This window comes from Podarcis tiliguerta (assembly GCF_965153285.1).
Source record: "Podarcis tiliguerta genome assembly, chromosome: 10".
In the NCBI taxonomy this organism is placed as follows: domain Eukaryota; kingdom Metazoa; phylum Chordata; class Lepidosauria; order Squamata; family Lacertidae; genus Podarcis; species Podarcis tiliguerta.
The window spans coordinates 35,783,585-35,809,238 of record NC_139543.1 but is presented as its reverse complement, the minus strand read 5'-3'; the positions used below and the strand labels follow the sequence as shown (position 1 = coordinate 35,809,238).

Sequence of the window (25,654 nt, the reverse complement as noted above, 5' to 3'; positions counted from 1 at the left end):
CAGTAGCCATAACGGTATCCTTGCTTTGTTGAATTAATTTGACATCGGAGTTTAAGCCAACACAGGGGAGGAAAAATGGAGTGACAGCACAACCTGAGGCTTGGTGGAGGCCCTGATCCATCTTGAGGGAAGAGCTATTGACATCACACTTGAACTCATGGGAGGAGACTCTCAAATCAGCCTGATTCACCAAATTATTTGGCCATCATCCAAAGTCAATGCATATCTCTAACATTTATCTTCTCAAAGGTTAGAAAAATAATATTTTCATTAAGCATCTTGCCTGGTTATTAGGACAACATAAAATCATTAGGGATGTGGTGTTCAGACCTCTAGACAAGAGGCTTCTTTTTATTATGAAGTACAGTGGTACCTTGGTTTAAGAACAGCTTAGTTTATGAACAACTTGGATTAAGAACACTGCAAACCTGGAAGTAGGTGTTTTGGTTTGTGAACTTTGCCTTGGAAGCAGAACACGTTCCGCTTCCTGTTGAGTGTAAATTAAGTCTCCTGCTGCTAAGGGAAAGCACGCCTTGATTTAAGAATGCTTTGGCTTAAGAACGGAACGGATTGCATTCATAAACCAAGGTACCACTGCACCAAGCCAGTTCTGTCTCTCTTTCTAATTAGTGGGATAGGAGAGCTGAAAATAATGCCAATATATTTCACATCTGGCAACCAATGTGTCCCTTTGGTTTCAGATAGTACATGAGTAGACGAGTATAAAAAGCCTGGGACACAATTTTTTTTTGTAGGGGAGGGAGACCCCATAGCAATTAGAGTTATTAACAGTTAATATGTATTCTGGTTTTACTAATAGAATCCATGTCAATCTTTAGACTTGTTTGTTAACAGAAAGCCAACGTTCCTGTGGATGCCATCATTTCATTTCAATATATCATAAGAGTTGTGCATCAAACGCAGGGAAAGGCCATTGCTCAATGACAGAGCTTCTTCTTTGCATGCAGAATGTTCCAGGTACAACCTGGGGCATTTCTAGGTAGGCCTGGGAGAGACTCCTACCTGGAATTCTGGTGAGCCACTACCAGTCAGTATTGACAACAATAAGCTAGATGAACCAATGATCTGATTCAGGATAAGGCAGTTCCCAATATTACAGTGTTTATATGTCAACCTCAGATTCACACCATATAGGGAGACTGAGGAGGCAGTTTTATAATTAGATGACTAAGGGGGTTTCTCTCTCTCTCCAAGATGATGCTTCGTTTTATAAAAATAATTTAGTATAAATAAAAATATAAGTTACAGTACTGAATATATCTTGTATTGTTACTGCCAAGGCCTTCACAACGAATTCATGAGAGTAAATATGTCTGGAAAACTTATTTTCTTTACATGGGCAACAGAAGAGTGAATGTTAAGTCCTGAATCATCTGGGGTTTGAGTCTCAGATCTGAAGCCAGGAAACCACTTTAAAGTTAAGACAGTCTTGGCCCATGGAAATGTAAACTGGTTTGGTGTGTTCTGCTAGTGCTTAGTAGCCATCAACATTAAGCGCCCGAAAAAGGCTTGTTTATTTTACTCCATATTGCTTGAAGGTTGAACTGAAGCAAATCTCAGCTGAGCTAAACAGGATTGTGTACGCTGGAGCTTACATGCTAAATCAAAGGTCAATTTTGTTCTTGTCAGTTCCACAGCTATCTGTTCTAAGGCAGATTTTTGTTATATCTAGAAATGTCTCCATCTTATGACCTGAATATACATTGACCTAAGTTAAGTTACTCTTTGGAAGAAATAAAGGATTGTAGTGGGAGACTCTGTAGATCAGCTACTTGGTAAATTCCTGTCCTGAGGAAATAGTCTTTCTTGGGAGGTTCACAACACAGTAGTATTCTGGACCACAGATTGATCTGGGATTATCAGGTAAACAGCTGTAGTGCAGGCTGTTTTTTAACAACTTTGATTGGTTCACTGTTTCCACCTGATCTTGGAATACATGGCTACTTTCATCCATTCTTCAGTGGCCCCAAGGCTAGACAACGGTAATTTGTTCTACATGGCCCAGAAACTGCTCTCTAGTTGCTGAAAGATTAAGTGGGTGACATCATATTATATTTATTCCAAAACATCTGCACTGGTTGTTATCAGTGTGTTTCTAGGCTAAGTTCCATGTGATGGTTTCGACCTACAAAGCCTTCAACAGTCTGTAGCCTGAATATCTTAGGGAGCATCTAATCTGTAGGACAGTCTTCCCCAACATGTGGCCTTCCAGATGTTTCAGACTACAGCTCTCAACAGCACTGGTCAACATAACCAATGGTGAAGGATGAGTTATAATCTAATGGCATTTGGAAGGCTGTACGTGGAGGGCAACAGAATGGAGAAAACTACCTTATTAGTTCCTCCTCCTCTTGTATACAATCTTCCTTAATATACCTTTTTTTGCAAAGCAATATCCCTTATTTTCCGTATGCCATTTTCACTAATACATGCATTTGAATGTACACTTTACCCCAGTACATTCATTTCTGTACCCATTACTTAGCTGGAGAACTGCTTTGCAAAATTCGGAAAAGTGCCAAATTTTGAAGGGTGCTTATGTTCTTTTTTTGGAAGGTGAAAATTGGGTTGGTTCACCTTTAAATGTGAACTGAATGGGAATCCCCCACTCAAATCCCTATCTACATAACACCTGAGCAATAAGTACACTCTGCCTCCCTTTGAACAATAACCAAACCACAGTTACAAATACTAACTTACCACAGAGCCATAACAGGCAATGCGTAAGAATTACCATCACTTTTGAATACCTTTTCTCTTCATGTGCAGTACTGTAGTTCTAAATCTAGATAGAGTCTTCAGCTAGCTATGTTTTTGTCCAGTACATTGATCCAAATGATAAGAGGTAGATAAAGCAGCTGCAGAGATTACAAAAAGCTCTAAAAGTGGTCTGACATCATCGTACATCTGGTGACTATTATGTTGTTATACCAAACATTGACCTCTTCTTTGGGTATGGATCTATATTCTGAAGAGAAATGTGGCAGGAAGCTCAGAGAATGTGTGGACGTTTACAACCAAGGAAAATGCATGGCACTTTTAAGAAATACTTTGGAAAGCGCATGTATGTAGGAATAATGTAGAAAGTATCTTGGCCGTGTGTGATCTTGGGCAAATGGATAACAATAACTCACTTCATAACCAATGGAATATTATTGCAGCCAAACTGGAAAAGATATAAAATGCAGCTGCCTTGGCCACTGCACTGTGTAGAAGAACATCAGCAACAAGAACAAGGAAAAAAGCTGTGGATTATAGCTAAAGAAAAGTTGGAAGCTCGTGTATACTCTAGCAGGTCTAAAGTTGTGGTGTCATACCTGGAGTCAGTTACTCATTTGACTGCATTAGCTGCCCAAACACCCTATAAAAATTAGATACTATAACTAGTGATGAGTAAAGAATTGTTCCCACCAAGCAGAGCTCTTTTTTTTAAAAAAAGGCTAATAGCTTGGGGTTAGATTCCCCCCCCCCCCCAGTTTCTCATTTATTCACTTAAGCTCAGTTCTCCACATTTCTGCATCAGTTTCTAATTGCTTATTTTCAGAAGTTCACACGCAAACTCATAAATTACCATTTAAGCATGCGTTCCTCCTAAGGCTCACACATACATATGTGATTTCTCCTAACTCAATGCATCTTTGTATGTTATTTTAATACACACTTCCTACCAATATACACCTTTTTGTACACTTCATTTGGCTGAAGAACAGCATCAAATTTGGGGGTTGGACTGTATGACCCATGGGGCCCCTTCCCAATCTACATTTCGATGGTTCTATGCTTTTTGCTTAATGTATTCCCCTACCCCCCCCCCATTTTTTGACATTGCAGATTCAGTCTCCACAAGTAACTTGAGGGTCATTCAATACATTATGGTTCCAATATGCAGAGGCTGCTCAGAAACGCTTTTATGGATTGGCTTGTTGTGCCTCTAAACACATCTGCAGGCTGCCTTTGCATGTTCAGGGGATAAGTCCTTCCAGAACAGGAAATAATTGGGGGAATTTTAGCTCCAATGTGCTAGGCCAGTGATGGGGAACCTTCTCAGCTTGAGGGCCACATTCTCTTCTGGGCAACCTTCCTGGCATTGTTGACCATTGGTGAGCAGGACCAGAGGCAAAAGTGAACCAGGCAATGAATGTAAACATTTAACTTTGTACAGTAGGCTAGTTTCTACATAGACCCATCCAGATAAGCATGGGGCATTTTTACATGTTCCAAGAAGGCAAAAATACTCAAAGTGGACCAGTGCCAGTGAGGGGTATCTGGTGAGGATGTGTGGCCTAGAGAGAATCCCAAGGATGAGGCAGATAGTCCTGGGGAAGGGACTGTATTTGGTTCCCCACCATTGTGCTAAGGCATCTGATTTCCATGGTGACCCTGGCTCTATTCTGCTGGAAGACATGCTACTCTCACTCCAGGATTGCTGCTCCAAAACAGCATGCTAACCAAACTACATGGAAGCCAAGCATGGGTAATGCTTTAATCATTTAGTCCGCATAGTGGCATGCCCTCATAAGGTACTTGGCAAACAACAGAGATGAGTCTATTTACTGGAATTAAAGTTTGATTGAAATAATATAATAAAACAGCAGCTTCATTTGTTCACTATGAAAGGCTTCCCAGAAGAGAGGCTGGGAGAGAAGGAGGGGTGAGTTGCAGGATGACTTCTGGCTTCACAGGAGATGGAGGGGAGGGGCTATGTTGCAGTGCAGCTCAATGAAGGAAGGGGAAAGAGCTTTAAAGAGGAAAAGAGAAGCATATTATTACTTTTTTAAGGGTCTGTCTGAACACTTGTGAAAGGGGTGATGATTCAGCTGGGAGCTTGCAAGTGCAGGAAGAGGGAGGAGAGACTGAGGGAGAAGGAGAGGCAGGAACGGAGAAGGGGGTGGAGGCATTCAGAAATAATTTTGGGGAATTGTGGTGTGCTAAACAATTTATAGCTTCAAAACACTTACAAGAGAATTGGATGGTTCTGGGAAGGTGACAAAAGTCAGAGGGGCTGCATGTAACAGCAACTGCATAGCAAGAGATGTATGGGGAGCAGGGCTCTACCAAAGGACTATAGTTTGTATACATACTGGGTTATATCCAGACTAGGGCAATTCTAAACTGTCACTATTTTTGAGTGGGACTCAGTCACAAAGTGGCAGATTTAGATTGCACAATTACAGTTTAATGGGAGATCTTGCACAACAAATCTGCTTCCCCCAAAGTTCAGACTTTTTGTAATAAAGGAAGTGATGGGCAATTGCATTGGAGTCACTTGCTGGACCTGTCATCATCTAACATTTCCATAAACAAATCAGGATGAATGCTCACTAATAGCCAAGGTGATCTAACCTTCCAACAAACTAATCAGGGTGAATGCTCAATAAACAGGTCATCTGGAAGCCCCTTAAGCTGGCTGGTGTTAGTTCCCATTGAAATCCCTGGGACTTAAGTCATGAATACCCCACCAGTGGCAGACCTCGGGGTCTCACATTTCAGTGGCACCCTGTGTGATGGCAACATTCAGCATCCCCTGTCTCTCACTCTCCATTCTAATTAGTAGTTGTGGCACCCCTTGCAGGTCCCTTCAGGCTCTGCGCCCAGTGTGACAGAACTGGTTGCACTCTCCTAAATCCACCTCTGACCCCACTGATTTCAATGGATCCTACATTCAACTAATTTACTCTCAAAACAAGTCACTGGCCTTAAGCCAGGAAGACATTCTTAGTGACATTAAAGTCTACTGGCATAAACATACAGGACTGGACATATATTGCAACAAAGGTTACCATGTTTTTTGCTCTATAAGACTCACTTTTTCCCTCCTAAAAAGTAAGGGATAATGTGTGTGCGTCTTATGGAGCGAATGCAGGCTGCACAGCTATCACAGAAGCCAGAACAGCAAGAGGAATTGCTGCTTTCACTACGGAGCGATCCCTCTTGCTGTTCTGGCTTCTGAGATTCAGAATATTTTTTTTCTTGTTTTCCTCCTCCAAAAACTTGGTGCGTCTTGTGGTCTGGTGCTTCCTATAGAGCGAAAAATACGGTATATGCAGAAAGTAGAAGAGTCACATTCTGCTTCCACTACATCTTCCAATTGGGGTGAAACTCTAGGGAAAAGGGATTTATAATGTCATGCCTTTGTGCCAAACTTTACTACAAAAATACAGCATACAAAGCATACCTTTGCTTTACCAGTTACACACATAATTCTTTCAAAGTTACCACCACCCTGTGATCACAGGAAGCTCTCTGCCTAAATATCACTGAACATGCAGACATGATGCTTTAAATATTTAGCCCATATTGTACAAAGCTCTTAAAAAAGAAGTACTAAAGGAAGAATAATAATATAAAAAATCTCAGGTTTCACTTCTATTTTTCTTCCCATGAAACTTTACACATCAGTCATAAATTGTATATCCACTGCATTCTTTTATCTTCTTTTTCTATAGCCAGTCAAAATAAGCAAGCGTTTTAATTATGAAAGCTGCAAGCAACCCAATCATCTCCTGATGGAGAAAGAAAAGCAAGTGACATTTGTATAATTATATGAAATGATCATGGTTGGATCATAGCAGAAACCCGAAACTGATTGCCCCCAATGTGGGTTGAGTGGAATGTGAAAGAGTGTGTGTGTTATAATTTCAATGCATGCAAAAAGCTTAAAATGATTCCTAGGCAAATGGCAAAAAGGTAAATTCTTTCAAAGTAAATTATTGTTCAGCGTTTCCACATCTGTACCAATTAAGAAAGTGGGAGAGTTCCCTATTTCCAAAAAAAGTCCCATGCTGTTTGCATGGAAATGTGTGTAAACAGCAGATCCCCAGAAAGGGTATGACCCACTGGATTGGTGGTCTAAGTGGAATATTCAGCCAGTCTACATCCATCAGCAAAGGCAATTTGCCAGCAACATTTCTGAACACAAGATTCAATCTAGTATAAAGCAGAGGGAAATAAACTTTCTCCATATTCATTTTTTTTTAAAGATGAAGAAAATAACAGTATAAAAATATGGTGCAAAAATATTTCAAACAGTAATCAAAAGAATTGGGCTACAGTCCTATGTCCACTTACCTGGGTGTAAGCTGCATAAATCTCAATGGGCCTTTCTTCTGAGTATACATGTACAGGATTGCACTGTTAAGACACAAGTAGAATACAGTAAGTGGAAATAGCTACATGTTTTATCTCTGATTTTTTTTTAAAAAAAATAATAATTACACTTAGACCACTGGAAAATGACTGCTTGTCAGTGTTTCACTTGGTTTCCTCAGCAAATGAGGGTGTAACAGAATACCATAGGGTAGGATGAATCAGTTATGTATTGTACGTGGTTTGCTGGTTCACTGAGCCATTTTATTCCATGCATTTCTAGTAAGAGATCATCTGAAAACCTCCCCAAATCAAAAATCATATTTCTTTTGAAATTTAATTCTGTTATAATCTGTGAAGCCCTTATATTAAAATGGCATCTTATATTAAGCAAAAACCTGGACACAATACATTTTTAGCTCAGTCTGAAGTTTCCATTGGCAGAATGCCTTGATGATCATAAGCATTCCTTCCCCCTAATTTCAGGACTCAAAACTATTCGTGTAAAGTCAACTGCAGACAAACAAATATCCTGCTGGCATAGTGGAGCAATCTGAAAATGTGTTTAATCCACTCTTAGATATTCTCCAGGACAAGAAAAGGTATGTTACATTCACATATAAAGGGTGAAAAAACCTCTTAATTCACTCAGTTGTTAAAATTAATAGATTTCAAAATGTAAGATTATATTTTTAGATCATGGTGATTTTGTCAAGTTTTTCAAGGGCAGCATGCTTGATTTCCTTTGTACTTGAGGCATATTTGTAATATTTACATTACTTACAGATCTTCAAGGAAAGTAGATGATGTTGCTGCTGCTGTTGTTACTTTGTTGTTTAGTCGTTTAGTCATGTCCGACTCTTCATGACCCCATGGACCAGAGCACGCCAGGCACTCCTGTCTTCACACTTATAAACCACTTAAACTTTTCTAAGTAATGTACATGTATGAGAAGATAAGAGGGTCCCGGCTTTGTCTCTCCAGCCTCTCAGAAGTCAAGGACTACAAAATAAGGCTAGGACACTGTAACCAACCAGCTAGCCAACCAGCCAGGTCCTCCTGGTTGATGGAGCCTGCCACACACCTGATTTGGTCAGCCTACATGAAGCTCTAGCTCTCTGCAGTGACAACACCTTTGGAGTCTGTCCTAGAAGGATCTCTTGGAGCTGTCCAAGGTACCATATGTTTTCTGATGGACTGTCACATTTGTTTGAACCAACCTGCTTCCCCAGTGAGCTTCACAACTGAATATTCTCTCTCTCTCTCTCTCTCTCTCTCTCTCACACACACACACACACACCGCTTCTTCTCAGTAGAAGGGAATTGTCACTTTCCATGAACTCTGATAGGTCTCTTGTTCAACAGCACAAGAGATTTCCCACCATCTCCTAACCACCATCTCCCACTGAGAAACTTCATCCAACCGTGTTGACCTGTGAAGCAGTGACCTGCCTAAGAGTGTTAAATATTTCCCATCAGAGTTCGGTGAACAGGACTTTCCTACAGGTTGTCCTGAGGCAATTCTACCCAGCCAGAGCCTTGGACTTGGCAAAAGAGTATGAATAGCCTAGTGCTGTGTTACCATGGGAACTAATTGTTAGATCATTTTTCTTAAGTTGTCTGAATGGCTAGGAAATGCCTGAAAGGGGACAAATGTCAGACGTTCTTCCACCACAGCAAAGAAAATCTCTGTGTGAAAAGAGACTGAAAGAGACAGAACTGAGCATGGTCTCAGTAAGTTTATGAGGCCAATGAAAATTTGAGGTGCCATATACTTTGATGTTTAAGCTAAGCTTTCCCCTCTGTGCCAATTATAATAAATAAACATAAGTATTGCCAAATATCAATAATCCTCCAGTGACCTCCTGCCACAAAGGGCACCAAACCTGGGTAAGCAGAATGCCCCAGGTAGGAGTGTGCATTGCCTCTGTGTGTACCCTGAAAAAGGAGATGAATATGGTTAATTTTGGACAGACTTTCACATTTCTAGGTCAGACCACACCATTGACAAGGTGTGTTGAAGTGCATCAGGAAGTCTCCAACTTTCCAGTCAGTCCCCCTCCCCCCCAAAAAAGTTAAATGGCATGCATAATCTCCCCACTTCTTTTATGAAAAATAAAACCAAGCTGACTAGGAAAATGCCCAGAGATTGTGAGGTGAAGGGGCATACTGGGGAGGAGGGAGATAGAGAGGTGATGAGATTTTCTGACTGGCAGGTTTACCTTTTAATCGCAGGTTTAATCACAGGTTTACCTTTTAATGCACACTCTCTCTCTTGTCATAATTCTACTTTAAATTTCTACCAGGTTTTACAATCCCAGTACAAGATTTTAAAATTTGGGATTGCACTCTTGCGTCGTTATGCTCATAAATGTTCATTTGATCAATGAGCTGTACATGAATGCAACTCTGCAATCATGACTGCACCGGTTTATTGCCAAGCATCATCAGTTCATCTCTGGGGCTCATGCTCAGACAAGGGCATATCCCATTTATTTCAATATTGGTGACAGCTCAGTGTTCCCTGAAGTGAAACTGGCAAACTCCCTTGCTGAGGTAAGGCCTTAGGACTTTACTGTTAAAAGTTAGAATCTGCATAAGCTTCAGTGATTTCATTGAGTATTAGAATGCACGAGTCAGAATTGTAGTCTGAGGGTGTCAGGCAGTGGCAAGATTAGCCATTAATAGGGATTGGGAAGAAATTATTTTCAGGTAGTATTTCAAGATAAACCCAATACACACTTCCTGAAACAACATTAGACCCAAAATGTAGCCATCTTTTGAAATTTGCACTTCTCTGAATGTTACTGTGTAATTCTCCAGCCACTTAATGCGTACAAAAATGAATATACATGGGTAAAGTCTGCATAAATGACTCACAAGCTTCAACTGGTCCAAAATGAAGCAGCAAGACTACTGGCTGAAGTGCCGCTTACATATAACATATAATCTGTGTTTTAAAACACCTGCATTAGGAGCCAGTCATTTTTCAGGTCCAACTAAAGGTGCTCACGTTAGTGTTTAAAGCTACAGTAGGCTTGGAACAGGTGAGGGTCACCTGCCTCATCAAGTCTAGATGCTGCAATCAGCATGCAAAGTACAAAAAGGCAGCAGAGCTGAGGTGCAGGGTCTGCTCAACTGACTGTGTTAATGGACCTCAGCTTAGATGTCCTAGGAGCTCTGCAGGACTGTGCTTTGGTTTGGACACATAGATTGGCCCAGGGCTGGGGACCTGATGTTCTGACTTGCCACCGGCTAGGCTAAGGGTTCAGGACAGGCCCTCACATTAAGTTGGGTGGTATAAACTAACCTAAGCAATTACTGGCATTCCAGAAGGACAGAAAATGTAATTTATTTAATTCTGTTTCTGCACTGTGGGGAGAGTGCACTTTTTGGATTTTCTTTCAGAGCTTTTAAGATGTCCTGGGTTATTTCTGCATATATTAATTGCCTGGACCTTTATTGTTGAATTTCAGTTCATTTGGAACACTGTTTAGCTGTATCTGTTCTATACCCCTATTCTACCACTTTAAACAGTCATAGCTTCTCCTAAAGAATCCTGGGAATTGTAGTTTAAGGGTACTGGTAGTTGCTAGGAGACTGCTATTCCCCTCACAGAGCTACAGTTACCAGAGTTCCCTAGGAAAAGAGATTGACTGTTAAACCAATCATGGAGGCTCACATTTGCTATGTCTCCATTTTAAATATCCTGAATTCTTTCTTTGCCAACCATGGTGAGCTGCTCTTTTTAGAAACCATGCCTTAAAACCTTAATAATGACATCTTGACATGGATTGTGAACCAAAGCTGTTTTGAAATTGAACCGCCACCTCCCCAATCACTTCCGCCTCTTTAAAGAAGGATGTAAATAGGAGCAATTTTGAACATCACATCTCCTTTAAAGCTTTTGATCATGAAGTTAGCTTGAGTGACTCACAGTACAAAATCCCTTGAAATTGAAGATAGATGGTTGAATGGTGTATCTAAGCATGACCCAAACAAGAATACTGTAAAGAAAAGAAAATCACTTCGTGTGATGGGGAGAGTATTGTTGAATTGTTCAAATGCTTTTGGGATCAACTCTGCAATCCTGTGCATATTTACTGGAAGCAGGTCTCCCTGTGTTCAATCAGGGTTTACGTCCTGATAAGTGTGTTTAGGATTACAGCCTGAATTACTGATTTATTTAGCTTCTCTATACAACATCTCTTTAAAGATATTCTTTCAATTGCTGTGTTGAAAGAATTTCCATTCAAAACATAAAGATTTTCTGGGTAGACAGAATAAATGTATGCACGATTTTAGAGGGATATAGATCATCTAAACAAGATTCTCTTTTTACTGTGAAAGGAAATGTGTGTTTGTGTGTGTGTGAGAGAGAGTGCCTTCTAAAACACAGGAAATGAAAGCAGTGGGCTTTCAACAGAAGACCTCTGATAGCTTCTTATAATTGCTTTTTTGCTATTGCTTCTTTTATCAGCAGTTTCAAAGGACGTCAAAATGCATGTATTTTGCACAATAGTACCAACAATTAAGCCACAGGATACCGAAAGGAGATTGGCTTATCATCTGAAATTTTAGGACTGTGTTTATACTGGTACAGCATCAGGGCAGGCTTGAGGGTCATAGAAGGGGAGTTGCTTAGGGGTCAGCAACCTAAGGCCCATGGCCCGGTAGCGGCCCACAAGGCTTGTCTGTCTGGCCCATGGCAACTCCTGCTGACCCCCGCCGCCACCACCCATGCCGGAAATAATGTGTGTTCATGTGCATGGGCACTCCTCCGACCCAGATGTGCACCGGAAATAGCATGTGCACACGTGTGAGGGACGGAGAAGCACCCATGCGCATGCGCACACGCTATTTCTGGCGCACTTCCGGGTCGGAGGAGCACCGGAAATAGCATCTGTGCATGCACACTCCTCCAGCCTGGAAGAGCACACATGCGCAACGCTCCGGCCCATCCTCCGACGGAGCATCAACTTGTCCATCCTTCAATAAGGTTGCCGACCTCTGCTGTAGTCTATAGTAATTCCATTTCTCTCTCCAGGTTCTCCGTCCATTGTGTATGTGGGATGTCTAAAGCATGGGCTGGCAAACTAAGGCCCGTGGGCCAGATCAGACCCAGTTGCCTTCTAGATCCAGCCCGCGGATGGTCTGGGAATCCAGGCAGCCGGCATAGCACACAAGCACGATGGTTTTTGCAACTCAGCCAGGCTTAGGGGTCAAAAGTGAGGTGGGCGGCTGCTCCTTCTCCATCCGTCGCACATGCACAGCAGTCTTTTCTTCTGGGGTGGGGGGTGGGGAAGAGGGAAAAGGAGCCACAGTTTGGATTTCCACCATGGAGCTGCTGGCGACTGATCTCAGGAAGGGCAGTTGTGGTGGCAGGGGCTCAGAGGCACCTCGGGAGCAACACCTGCCAGTGTCTGTGACGGCGGTGCTCCCCGCCAGAGGAAGCAGGGAGCGCCTGGATAGCTGCACTCTGAAGCAGTTCTGCTCTCTGCTGGGGAGGCCATTTGTTAGCTACACGGTGTGAGTCATGGAAAGGTAAATAGCCGCCGCTGCCTCGTCTTCCCTCACACGGGTAAAAGAACGATTTTGCTTGAGCGGCACCAGCCTGACTTAGCATGGCCAATGGCTTTTCCCTTCACCCACGCATGCGCACCCACTCTCCAGGGCTGACAGGAATGGCACGCTTACCTCAGCCCCCCACCCCACCTTACGAGAGAAATAATAACTGTCAACACGTAAAACACAAAGGAAGCAGCGTGTGTGTATGAGGGAACACTCGCCCCCCCCAAAAAAAATTACATTTGGGCACCATTGGGGTCGGTCCCAATAAGGGTTTCTGCCAAAAAATGCAGGTCATAGTCATGGCAACATATAGTCTGGCCCCCCACAAGGTCTGAGGGACAGTGGACCTGCCCCCTGCTGAAAAAGTTTGCTGACCCCTGGTCTAAAAGGTGTATTTGGTACTGGTAAATCAGAACAGATTAGGGATTCTGTTGGTTTACCATCCACCTCTCTCTGTTGGATGAGTTTCAGTTGGTAAGGCTCAAGCATGGGGACAAGGTATGTGGATCAGTCAGGGTAAATGCTTGTGCTCTGGACTCTTGCCCCTCTCAGCTGATAAAATGTAGCAGGGAGAGGACAGCTGACTGGGCCATGCAGGTGATTATTACCTCCTTGTGAGAGGGTGCTGGCATGCTTTAAGGAGGCAGTAGTAAAATCACTCCCCAAGAAACCCTCCCTGGATTTGGAAAATCCAGTTGCCAGTCTCTTCTTTGACAAGTTATTGAGAGATCAGATTCAGGCACTCTTGAAGGAAACTGATTTTCTAGATCCATTTCAATCGAGGTTTAGGTCCAGTTTTGGCACAAACTGCTTTGGCCACCCTGTTTAATGACCTCTGTCAGGAAGTAAGCAGGGGAAATGTGTCCCTATTAATTCTCAGTCTCTTGGTGGCTTTCAATATCATCAACCATAATATCCTTTTGGAGCGACTATCACTGTTTTCCAGTGGTTCTGGTCCTACTTGGATAGTCATTTCCAAAGGGTGATGTTTGGTGAGTACTCTTCAACCCCATGGAACATTCAATGTGGGCTTCCTCATGTGTCTTTGGGAGGCGGCGGGGGGGGTATTGCTTTGTTTTTAGTTTTTATATGTTTTATGTTCTCATTTTGTTTTGTTTTTCATGTTCTGAACCACCCTGTGATCTTCAGAAGGATGGTATATGAATTTCATAAATAAAATAATAAATACTGCTGAGAGACCTATTTGAAATGGAATTTAAGCTTAACAACATTTAGGCTATATAAAAGGGAAGAAGTCTTTGAACTTTCACTTTCCCTAGAGTGGGCCTTTGATGACATAGGAACAGAACTGCAAGTAAATATTTTGAAATTTTGAATCACTGCCATAGTGACTCCCAACAGCGCTGTGTTTCTTCCACATGTACCATAAAGTATATTTCAGACAAAGGCTGCAGACATACTTTTTCTTTCCCTTTTTCAAATAATTTAACATTGAGTTAAAGGAAAGAAATCCTAGCTGCTGCAAGAACAGGAGAGAGGATTGCCTAGGGAAAGTGTAGTATCAGCCCTCTTGGAGATACAGACTTGTATCCAATGCTACAATTGCCACAGAGCTACAAGTCTCAGGATACAAACTCTCTTCCCAAGGAACTCTGGGAATTGTAGCTCTGTTGGGAGGGGCAATAGGGAACTCCTAACAACTGTCATTAACAAACTACACTTTCCAGAATTGTTTTGGAGAAGCCATGACATTTTAAAGTGATATGATACTGATTTAAATGTATAGGACAGATGGCGCCATGATGGTTGATTGCTCTCAGATCAATCACAAGGGAATCCATAGACCACCCTGCTACTTTCTATCAAACAAAAATAATTGTATTTTTTGTCTTCAGAGCACAGAGCTATATTCTATCAATCTATAAAATAACCACATTTTCATCTTCAGAGCACAGAGCTTCCCAGGCTCATCTGTTACGAATAGCGAAGAATATGCCTTTGGGAATATGCCTATATCATCATGTCTTCTTTCCGAACCATATAACTCAGGATCCATTATAAAATGGTGCCTAAAATGACGATATGGCATTCTCTAGCTGATGATAGCAATGAAGAAAAGTATTGTTTAGGTCTATACACAGAAGCTCATAGAATAGCAAACTGGCCTCATTCTCTATCTTCCTCTGTGCTACTATGTTGTAAAGGTTAGTAGACTTAGAAAGCCCTAGTATAACAACATTCACTTGCCAGAACAAGGAAAGTCCCATCAATTTCCCTGGTACTCTGGGAGCTTTTTCTCTTTCAAAGGTGTTGGAGCTATGCCCCCCCTCCGCATGTTCCCCTTCCATTATACCACTACTTGCCAGAATGGATTTGGGCTTGTCTGTTAAGCAGGAAAGAGCCCTGCCTACAAAGATTTGGACTGAATTTAGCTTCCAAACACGTCTGTTCAGCTACTCTGTGAGATCAAGCTTCAACAGCTGTATCATTTTGTATTTTACAATCTCAGGGGAGCCAAATTTGTGTATAACTCAAAGAGATCCAGTTCTATGCACCTGTTTTCTGACATTTTGTGTGTGTGAAATGTGAAGGATTAACCCGAAAATAGTTTTCTGATCAGAAGAGCTGCTTAGTTAATTCTCCTGATATAAGAGGATCCATAATTTTGGATCTCAAAATAAAATTGTTTCAATTACAGTAATCAAAAAAGAAATGAATTTTTGCTGATAGTGTTCCACCCATCTATGCCATCAAGTAGTGCAATTTTGTGTGATTGAATCTTTTCATTCCAGGCTTTCTCCATTTGTGTCAATGGGGTGGGGGAATGAATGGATGGTTTGTAGACTGCTGCCTTAAGCTTCTACTGTAAAAGAAAGGTAAGAAGCTTCTGAAATTACAAAATAAGATGTTATTCAATTACTCTTGATGGTCTTGCAGAATTTAGTCCCCCACCCTTGATCAGGAGTGGGGAGGTAGGAGAGCAATTTTCCTTTCTCTGCTCCATCCTTACAATTAGGTTTAATTGGGAGTTTTAAAAATAAAATACTTGTTAAACATAAGCCCTCTCCCTGAACTCCTTCAGGACTAGATCCAGGGTGGACCAGGTAGTCTCCATGTTGGCCCAGGGTGGGTCAACCTGATTCTGGATTCTGGATCCCCAGATTGAGGTTATGTGGCAGATAGCACAGTCCTAGATTATAAACTGAGGACATTTGTATTACAAGTTTGTTTTCCGAATATAGTTGGCACTGCTCATGAGAACAGATACTACTCTGAGGAAAAATTTAAAATAGAACTTAATGGAGACTGGAAAACACAAGAACACTTAGGATCCTTCGTAACCAAGTAAATATACATGGGTTCTTTTTCCTTCTCTCTCTCTCTCTCTCTCTCTTTCATTTTTTCTTTCTTAAAAAAGGCAAAGTTGGAACTGTTGTGACATTTTTAAAAAAGTTAGAGGCTCATAGCAGTAGCATTTTGTTAAGTTCAGAGGAGTTACATATTAGGCAGGCATGCTCAAGTGTGTGCCTCTGATGAATTCATAATGTATTTACACAAAGCTGGTTATCTAATGTTCTATCTTGAATGACTGTTTGCATATCACTTCAGTCAGAGAATCAACATGAAACCCATGAATGATTATCTAGAGATTTTGGACAGGTTTTTTTTTTGGGAGGGGGGGGGAATCCAAGCAACTTGATGCTTGAATGCTCCATGAATATACGACACCTGCTACATTTGGGAGTGGAGGGGGAGAGAGAAGACATAAGAAGGGAAGAAGAGGCAATATCGCCACTCATTCTTAAAGTAGTTCATGAAATTCAAATTACTCCTTTTCCTTGCCCACGCCATGGCACCAAACAAGCTCCAGCCTTAATTAAATGCAAGTAGCCATATACTGTACTTTGAAGGTCAACATATTTTGCTTATGCTCAAACCCCAGTGACGGTCAGAAGAAAGCATGCACATTTCTGTTCAACGATATGTATATAAATGGATAACAATTATGTGATTAGAATGCCCAGGATGAATTGCTTTTTTTCTTATCCCACCACATCTGAGGCTTTTTGGTTTTGAAAAAAAGGGTACATAATGTTGTGAAGAAGGTGGGTAGGGCCACCCACTAAATCTGAATGGTGGGTGGGAAATTCAGTATCAACAAAAGCAGAGGACTTTTCTTGAGTGGTGGCAATACTACCAGGCAGGATCATTTTTTCTTGGGCATCATTTGTCTTGGTTGGGAACTTATCACTGGGTTGTTGCTTAGTCGTTTAGTCGTGTCCGACTCTTCGTGACCCCATGGACCAGAGCACGCCAGGCACTCCTGTCTTCCACTGCCTCCCGCAGTTTGGTCAAACTCATGCTGGTAGCTTCGAGAACACTGTCTAACCATCTCGTCCTCTGTCGTCCCCTTCTCCTTGTGCCCTCAATCTTTCCCAACATCAGGGTCTTTTCCAGGGAGTCTTCTCTTCTCATGAGGTGGCCATCCCTGGTTAGAGGGTAGTAATACCCACTCCTTTGTTATAGACTAGCAGGGATGAGGTAGGCATAGGGACTGTTTGCCAGTATAGTTCCCATCCCAAACACCAGTTTAATTCATTATCTATTTCTTTATATATACTTATGGGAAGCTATGGCACTTCCACTCTGCTGTGATGGTCCACCCCAAATTTAAACTCTTGTCAAACGATACAAAATAACACACCCTGGAGCTCCCAGAGAGCACCCAAAACCGTTGAGTCTACTTATGTGAAGATGACTCTAAATAAATGCATGCCACCTTGTACCAACCCCTTTAGACAATGCCCCAGTGGGAATCATCAATGAAAAGCTGAGCTCAAGTTAGTGACTACAAGCCAGGTTGTACTCCTTGCTGGATGCGCTGCCATATTGGTAGATGGCTTTGTGATCTATGAAAAGCATGGTTGTAGAAAATCAAAGAAACATTCTTGGCATGTACCCTACCCCAGATACTGGGTACCAGCCAGAAAGAAGTTCTGTAAATGCTGAGCTGTGTGCCTGAACATGAATATCAGCTTTCTGAGAAATGTGTGGTGTCAGAGGCATTTTCATCTTCCTTCATAGTTTTCTGCCACACACAATATATGCCTGCTGTATGTGCTGATAGGAGGCTTCGAAATGTGAGATGGAGGATTATGAAAAGGGGCATGGCTGTCTCTCAAACTGACAGCAAATCAAAGGCTGCATTCATTTCTGCTTACCAGAGCTTAGATCCCGTTGCTCCTCTCCCCTCAACTATGGTGTTCACAGGAATCATGTATGCGACGTCCACAGCAATTGCTCTGCTGTATAAATTTGCTGGCTTTTCTGTGAAGCTGAAGTTTCTTGTTGTTCTTTCCAGGTGTTTCTTTTTTTAAAGACAGACAGTTTTGAGCAGAACAGTAGCGCTGCATAGGTTTTAGCTGATGAACCTCCTTTAGCTCATGCCTTCTGCTTTTATTGACTTATTACAACGGCAGTGTTCTCAACTAGTTACACAAGGTAAATGCAGACAAAGGCAATTCTGCCTACACTATAAGTTATCCTCATAGTTTCTCTAGACTGTGTAGATGTAACTGTCTCTGTAACTGTAGTGTGGAGCACCGACGTCCTGACACTTTCCTAGCCTTCACATTCATATGATTCCAGTGAGGGCTGCAATCCTGAGGAAAATGTATTCCCTGGAACAATAGGCATTGATGCCTATTGGATTTTCCCTCCAATGCAAATAGAAGCTTCAAAGGTTTCCCCGTGACTGCAATAGGGGAGGAAAAGGAAACCACTCCCTCACTATCATCATCATCATCATCATCATCATCATCATCATTTTATTTGTATGCCACCTTTCCATAATTAAAACAATGTTCAAGGCAGCTTACAACATGACAAGATTTACATAATTACCAACATAACCAAAGTCATAAACAATAAATAAAGGTAAGGGGACCCCTGACCATTAGGTCTAGTCGTGGCCAACTCTGGGGTTGCATCGCTCATCTCGCTTTATTGGCCGAGGGAGCCAGTGTACAGCTTCTGGGTCATGTGGCCAGCATGACTAAGCCACTTCTGGTGAACCAGAGCAGCACACAGAAACGCCGTTTACCTTCCCCACTGGAGCAGTACCTATTTATCTACTTGCACTTTGACGTGCTTTCGAACTGCTAGGTTGGCAGGAGCAGGGACCAAGCAATGGGAGCTCACCCCATCGTGGGGGTTCAAACCGCCGACCTTCTGATTGGCAAGTCCTAGGTTCTGTGGTTAAACCCACAGTGCCACCTGCGTCCCTAAACAATAAATAAAACACACCAAATGCAAAACAATTTCCACATAAATCATAAAACCTAAAACGAAGAATACAGCATTAATATCAATCACAATTTAAAATGACATAGATTAAAAAACAACAACGGAGAGGACATATGAATCTATAAAGTATGGTTTTTCATTGTTTCTCTGTTTGTTTGTTTATTTGTTTGTTTGCTTGCTTGCTTTAGTTTTAAATTCAGCTTTCCACATTTCTACAGCAATCTGTGGATTATCTGAAACAAAATCCTCATGAAAATTTGTCAACATTTTGGTGCAATTTTTTGTACATAGTTTTGACTAATAAATGCATTTTTCCTAGCAATCCCCACCCCTTATATAATGGATTCTTGTTTGTTATTTCACTAATATGTGCATTTCTCTGCATACTTGCGCTTGTATTCAGAGGCATACTGTCTCCAGCAGTGGAGATGGAACATAGCCATCATTGCTAGCATCCACCAATAGCCTTAACCTACATGAATTTGTCCAATTCCCTTTCGAAGCCTTCCAAACTGGCATTACACACCAGCTGATATTTGTAAATGTGGTCAGCATTGAGATATCTGCATGGAACTTTCCCTAGACCTGAGCCATTCCATGTTAAGAAAGTATTAGTGAAGTAGTTTCAGGCTTCACTGCTGACTTTATTGCAGATGATTATGGAAGATTTCAAATTTTATGTGTGAGTTCCCCAGGATGCTACTGATCAGTACTTTGGTTCAGCTCATGTGATTGCTTTAAACTTAACAAAGTCCATCTGAGCAGGAATCTGAAAATCTGCCTACATCTGTGCACAATAACATGTTGTTATAAAACTGATTAATAATTATATTTAGAAGACCATAATTAGCTATATTTATATTCTGGTGCCAGTGGAAAAGGAGAAAATGAATATTTATCATTCCTTCGTTGTTTTAATTTGAAAAAGATGTTAGCCAAACTCAATTACTATGTACATAGTATATATATTTTTTGAAATATTTTAATGCTACAGATGTATTTTTTTTATGTTTTCCTTTAAGCCCCCATTTGTTTAAATAGCAGCAAGGTCCTCCAAAATATCTGATGATTTCAAATGCTGCAGTAATCTTGGATTGTTTTCTTGCACTGATCATTTAAAATAGAACACGCACAGTGAGTGTGAGGCACGAATCAAACATGTTTCTTGTTAGCAAGAATGCAGTACATATTCATTCAGAAGTAAACATGTATGTCTGTTGTGGTCAAACACAATTCTAACAGAGTCTAAACAAAGTAGGAGCTCCCAGCTTTAAACAGCAATCAACAGAAGGTATCTGTTTTATTCTGTGTGCTGCTTTTTAATGATGTGTTGGAGATCATCTCCTCATCTAGAGCTATCCTCACCAAACGATGTGGCCTTCCATACTTTGGGATTTACAGATAAATCACACTTTAAAAAATAAAATCCAGTGGATTGCCTCTTGCACCATCATGAATAACTTTTGAATAAATGCACAACAGCAAAAATGACACATCTATAACCATAGCCTGTAGACTGTCTTGGTGGGAGTCTAGCTGGGGTACAATGAAGCTGAACACGGGGAGATTTAGGAAATAATAAAGCTATCCACATCACACATAGTTAAAACTATGGAATTTACTCCCTTAGGAGGCAGTGGAGATCACCAGCTTGAATTGTTTTAAAACAGGATTAGACAAATCTATGGAGGATAAGACTATCTATGGCTATGCTCTTCCATCATGTCTAGAGCTTGTGTGCTTCTAAATACCAGTTGCTGGAAACTGCAAGGGTGGGGAGAGTGCTCTTGTGCTTGGGTCCTGCTTGCAAGCTTTCTGCAGGCATCTGGTTGGCTGCTGTGAGATCAAGATGCTGGATTAGATGGGCCATTGGCTTGATCCTGCAGGCTCTTCTTCTTCTAAGTTCTAATGGAGACATGAGCAAATGTGGACACCAAGCAAGGTAAACGTGTAACAAAAACAATGGTGGTATGCTGGAGGGAGGGGAAATGGGATTCAGAAACTCTGGCTTGGCTCTGTTCATAAGTAATCAGTGGCTTGAGGAGAGTTTAAAAGGTCTGGATCATATCTCAAGCAAGATAATAGGTCTTCAGACTTTATTTAGCCCTATGTTTCCAGGCAATCATAAGCTTTAAACAGAGCTCCACATGCTGACAGTTTAAATGTCAAATACGCAAAGAGTTAATGGACTTTCAACTTCTACACCTTCTGATCTTTCTTTTAGACCATAAAATTGTCAATTGAGGAATGCATTTGTAAAGTGCCTTTGCCTTTGCACGTGTTGCCGTGTCTAAACCAGCTGCCCCCCATTTGCACTGGAGCCCTATCAAAATATTTGTCTTATCTCCCTACTTTGGACGGGTCTTGTAAAGGGGATAAGGTAAGCAAAGCCAATCCACTGTTTTTTTCTGTGTGAATCTGACTTCAAAGACACTTTATAAATCACCTCAGAGGAGAAGATCTCCAGCAGGTTAAGTCTGTCCTTTGCCATTCACTGTCATGGGGGGGGGGGTGTTAAATGTGTGTAAGACTTGAAACTGTTCACTATATGCCAGTCCTGCCAGCAGCAGATCAAAGGAATTAAAACCATTCCATTCCTGATATGAAATAAATGTCAGTCTCCCTAAATCATATGGGTAGACTTCACCTCCTAGCCTTGTAAACATTGTAATTGGCTCTTCTCCAATAAAAATGCATTCATTTCCCCATTTGGCATCACTGTTAACATACCTTGGCCAAGGAGAGATATTTGCAGTGAAGATAACCCTCTATAGCAGTGTTTCTCAACCTGTGGGTCCCCAGATGTTGTTGGACTACAACTCCCATCATGCCTAGCCAGCATGACCAGTGGTCAGGGATGATGGGAGTTGTAGTTCAACAACATCGGGGGACCCGCAGGTTGAGAACTGCTGCTCTATAGCATAGGTAGGCAACCTAAGGCCCAGGGGCTGTATCCAGCCCAATTGCCTTCTAAATCCTGCCTGTGGACAGTCTGGGAATCAGCATGTTTTTACCTGAGTAGAATGTGTCCTTTTATTTAAAATGCATCTCTGGGTTATTTGTGGGGCATAGGAATTTGTTCATTTTCGCCCCCTTCAAAATATTGTCCGGCCCCCCACAAGGTCTGAGCGACAGTGGACCGGCCCCCTGCCGAAAACATTTCCTGACCCCTTCTCTATAGCTAGACTTTTTTTTTTAAAAAAAAAAAGTAGGAGTAATAAATAATAATAATCTACATACCAAATATTTCTAAATGGCTTGCCAAAACAACCTCAATAGCAGTATACTTACGTACTTTTTAGGAATATTACCAGGATTAGCAAACAGCTGCTGAGGGCACTAAGAATATCTGCAGCAGCAGTCTTGAGACTTTTCAAAGGTTTTTTCTTAGTTTCCCATCATATAGTAAAAATCAGGCCTAGTTTAGCACCCTCCTCTCACAGTGGCCAAACAGATCCCTGTAGGTTAGGGAAGACTGTCAGAGGCTATAATACAGATGTGCAAAAATCCTAATCTGTGAGATAAATAGACTTTCCACAATCTTGCTACATCTAAGATCTAATTCTTCAGTGCCTAGAACTGATTAGTGATGATAGAAAAATTCACTGCTGAATGGGGAAACTATTTGTGGTTCGAGGACCCCCAACCCCCGTGAGGTGGAAATAAACACACAAGGACGCGTGGTATAAGGTTTATGGGCATGGAAAAGGCCACAACTTTATTGGTTACTGCAATGCAAAGGTATTGGCTTAGGCATTGGATGACCACAGCAGAGGGGTTGAATCATCAGTAGGGTAGGCGGAGCCAGTTGATGCCTATCCAACTATAGGCTCACCCCTGATGTCACCGGGGTCGTGCCATGGCCTCCAGCCAAGCAGGCATCGGACAGAATACACGACCGCCGGATTCCTTTAACGGAATACCCAAATCGAAGGCGTAGGCGATGGCCACACCTAGCCTTCCCACACAGCATAACACCCAAATCCAATGCCTAACCTACCCACCAATACCACAAAAGTTGTGACGATTGCTACGAGGTAGGCGAAAAAACCTATAGGCCTAATGCCAACAGGAAAAACTCCTACCAGGCCCCCAGACAACCGGGCGACCAACCTAAGGTCCATAGCAAGGCCAGAAGAAAACTTGAGCCCTGAGCTAGAGGGAGTGGAGGGTGGGTGACTCTCGAAGCAGCGACGTAGAAAGAGGCTGAGGAGGGGGCCGGCCCCAGCATATATACTAAGGTCAAGCCCTCCCCCTCTACAGGCGGCTCCAGGTGGGAGCCGCCTCCTGGGCGTGAGGCACCGGCCAGGTGAGCCGGAAGAAGCAGGGGCTCCCGCCCCTGCGTGGGCGGGGTTGGGGCTCCCGTCCACAACCACTCCCCTCCCTTCTGGGAGGAGAGTCTTTGTGGTTCGAGGACCCCCAACCCCCGTGAGGTGGAAATAAACACACAAGGACGCGTGGTATAAGGTTTATGGGCATGGAAAAGGCCACAACTTTATTGGTTACTGCAATGCAAAGGTATTGGCTTAGGCATTGGATGACCACAGCAGAGGGGTTGAATCATCAGTAGGGTAGGCGGAGCCAGTTGATGCCTATCCAACTATAGGCTCACCCCTGATGTCACCGGGGTCGTGCCATGGCCTCCAGCCAAGCAGGCATCGGACAGAATACACGACCGCCGGATTCCTTTAACGGAATACCCAAATCGAAGGCGTAGGCGATGGCCACACCTAGCCTTCCCACACAGCATAACACCCAAATCCAATGCCTAACAGCCACCCGAGCCGAAAAAGGCTCGCCGCCAATACCCTCGAAGCCGTAACCAATCCCTAACACTCCTGATTACGCTGTCCAACCATAAGTCATTCCCCTTATCCGTGAGGTGAACCCCGTCATCCCGGTATAAGGCGCCATCGCCAATCCGGATGCGGTCATGACTGATAACTTGGCCATACAAAAAGCGCACTCAGCGGGACACGGCCCGGTTCAGGACTTTCCTGGATCTTTCAATGGCCATACAATTCTGCGCACCGCGCCAAACAGTTCTTTTCAGGAGGGATGACCAAAACAACGTCGTTAAGGGGAACAAAGCCGCAATTTCATCGATATCAGTCCTTATGGCCCAAGATAAGTCCACGCTTTTCCTGCTCACAAGATCATTCTCGCCCAACTGAATGATCAGAATGTCGGGGGGGCCGAATGCTGCCACCTTCGCCCTCAGCAAGGGCCTAAGCCCCTGCCAGAGCATGCCTCTTCTGGCGTACCAATATACACGTACTCCTGGATGCAAGCCCAGGTTGGCAGTGAGGCCCCGGCTGACAGCCCTCTTGTGGGCCCAGTGGACAATACTGTGGCCACAAATCCACACGGTCTTCCTGAAAGCCACTATGAAAATGAAGGAGAGAGAAAAAGGGTAAGCGGGGGGAAGAAATAGGCCCGAATTAACGTATGTAAGTTTTATAAGCGTTAGACTTCCAGCGGCCCAATTCCTTAATTCTATCAGCAGGCAGCCCCAAGCATGCGGCTGTTGTGGCGGCACCGATCCTAAATGAATGCGCCGCGTAATCCTGTGAGGGTAAACCGCACGCGTCAATGGCCTTGCGGAGTACCCTTGAGAACTGGTGTCTCAACAGAGGAGACCCGTCCTCATGGACCAGCAGTGGACCGGGACCGGGAGGGCGCAGGCGGAGGTAACGTCTGGTATCCTTAACCGGGCATGGCCCGGACTCCGCCGAAGCTGTGAGTTTTATTAGGACCCCCCTACCAGCCTGATCCGTCTTGGACTGACGGATCCGAACAGTCATGCCTGCTTCGGACAAGTGGACGTCCTCCATCAGGAGCCCGCGCATAGACCCATTTCCAGCTGCCTCAACCACCCCCTCGCCCACCCGGAGGGCGCCGAAAAAGGCCGAAAAAGGCGATGGCAAAGGCCGCTGAAAAGAGTCTGGCTTCGAACTTGGACCAACAAACCGACCTTAGCTTTTCCGTATCTGGCAGAGCAGCCCATATGAGATTGGTTTGCGGCCCCTAGCTCTGGACGGTTGCGATCAACCCCATCCCTCTATTGCTCTACGAACTAGAAAGTCACAGCAAGGGTCAGAGGCCAATGTCGCTTTGGCGAAAAAACTGATGGCGGCCGTATGTATTTTAAAGGTTTTAGATGCTCGCCCCAAGTCGTCCAGGTGGGCTAAGTATTCTAAGACGTCATCAGTGGTGGGTGGCACGCTAGCAGGTTGCCCGGATACCCTGACCCTAAAGCCCAGGGAATCGCACCAGGCCTTCTTGTAGGACCTAAGAGTGGAAGGCGCGATAGACGCTAATACTCCCTTGATCACTTTGCGTCTCCAACGCTCCACAGGTGCTCCGGAAAGGGTTTGGGCAACAGTTGAGCTCCAGGTGCTAGTGACCAGAAGTGGGACATCTGAAATCGAGATAAAGCATCAGCAATGTTATTATCTACTCCGGGTACAAATTTGGCTGAAAAGACTATATTATACTCAAGACACCGGAGGACGAAAGATCGCAGGAGGGCGGAAACCCTTGCCGTTTTTGATGATTGCCTCGCCAAGATTTTTACCACTGCCTGATTGTCAGATCTGAAGCACACCCGACGATTTCGGAACTCCTCTGTCCAGATGTGTACCGCTACTGCTATAGGGAAGAACTCGAGAAAAGTAAGGTCACGAGTGATGGCGGTACCCTGCCAGCT

The 25,654-nt window shown here is 43.0% G+C and overlaps 1 long non-coding RNA gene across 1 annotated transcript; it reads right to left on the bottom strand.

Annotated features, from left to right (window-relative positions):
- Nucleotides 1-4,570: 4,570 nt before the first annotated feature.
- LOC310658580 lies at nt 4,571-8,674 on the bottom strand. Its single transcript, XR_014502378.1, has 3 exons — nt 8,541-8,674; nt 7,090-7,152; nt 4,571-4,759 (listed from the first exon to the last, which is right to left on the bottom strand). It is a non-coding gene; the product is annotated as an uncharacterized lncRNA (long non-coding RNA).
- Nucleotides 8,675-25,654: the final 16,980 nt, after the last annotated feature.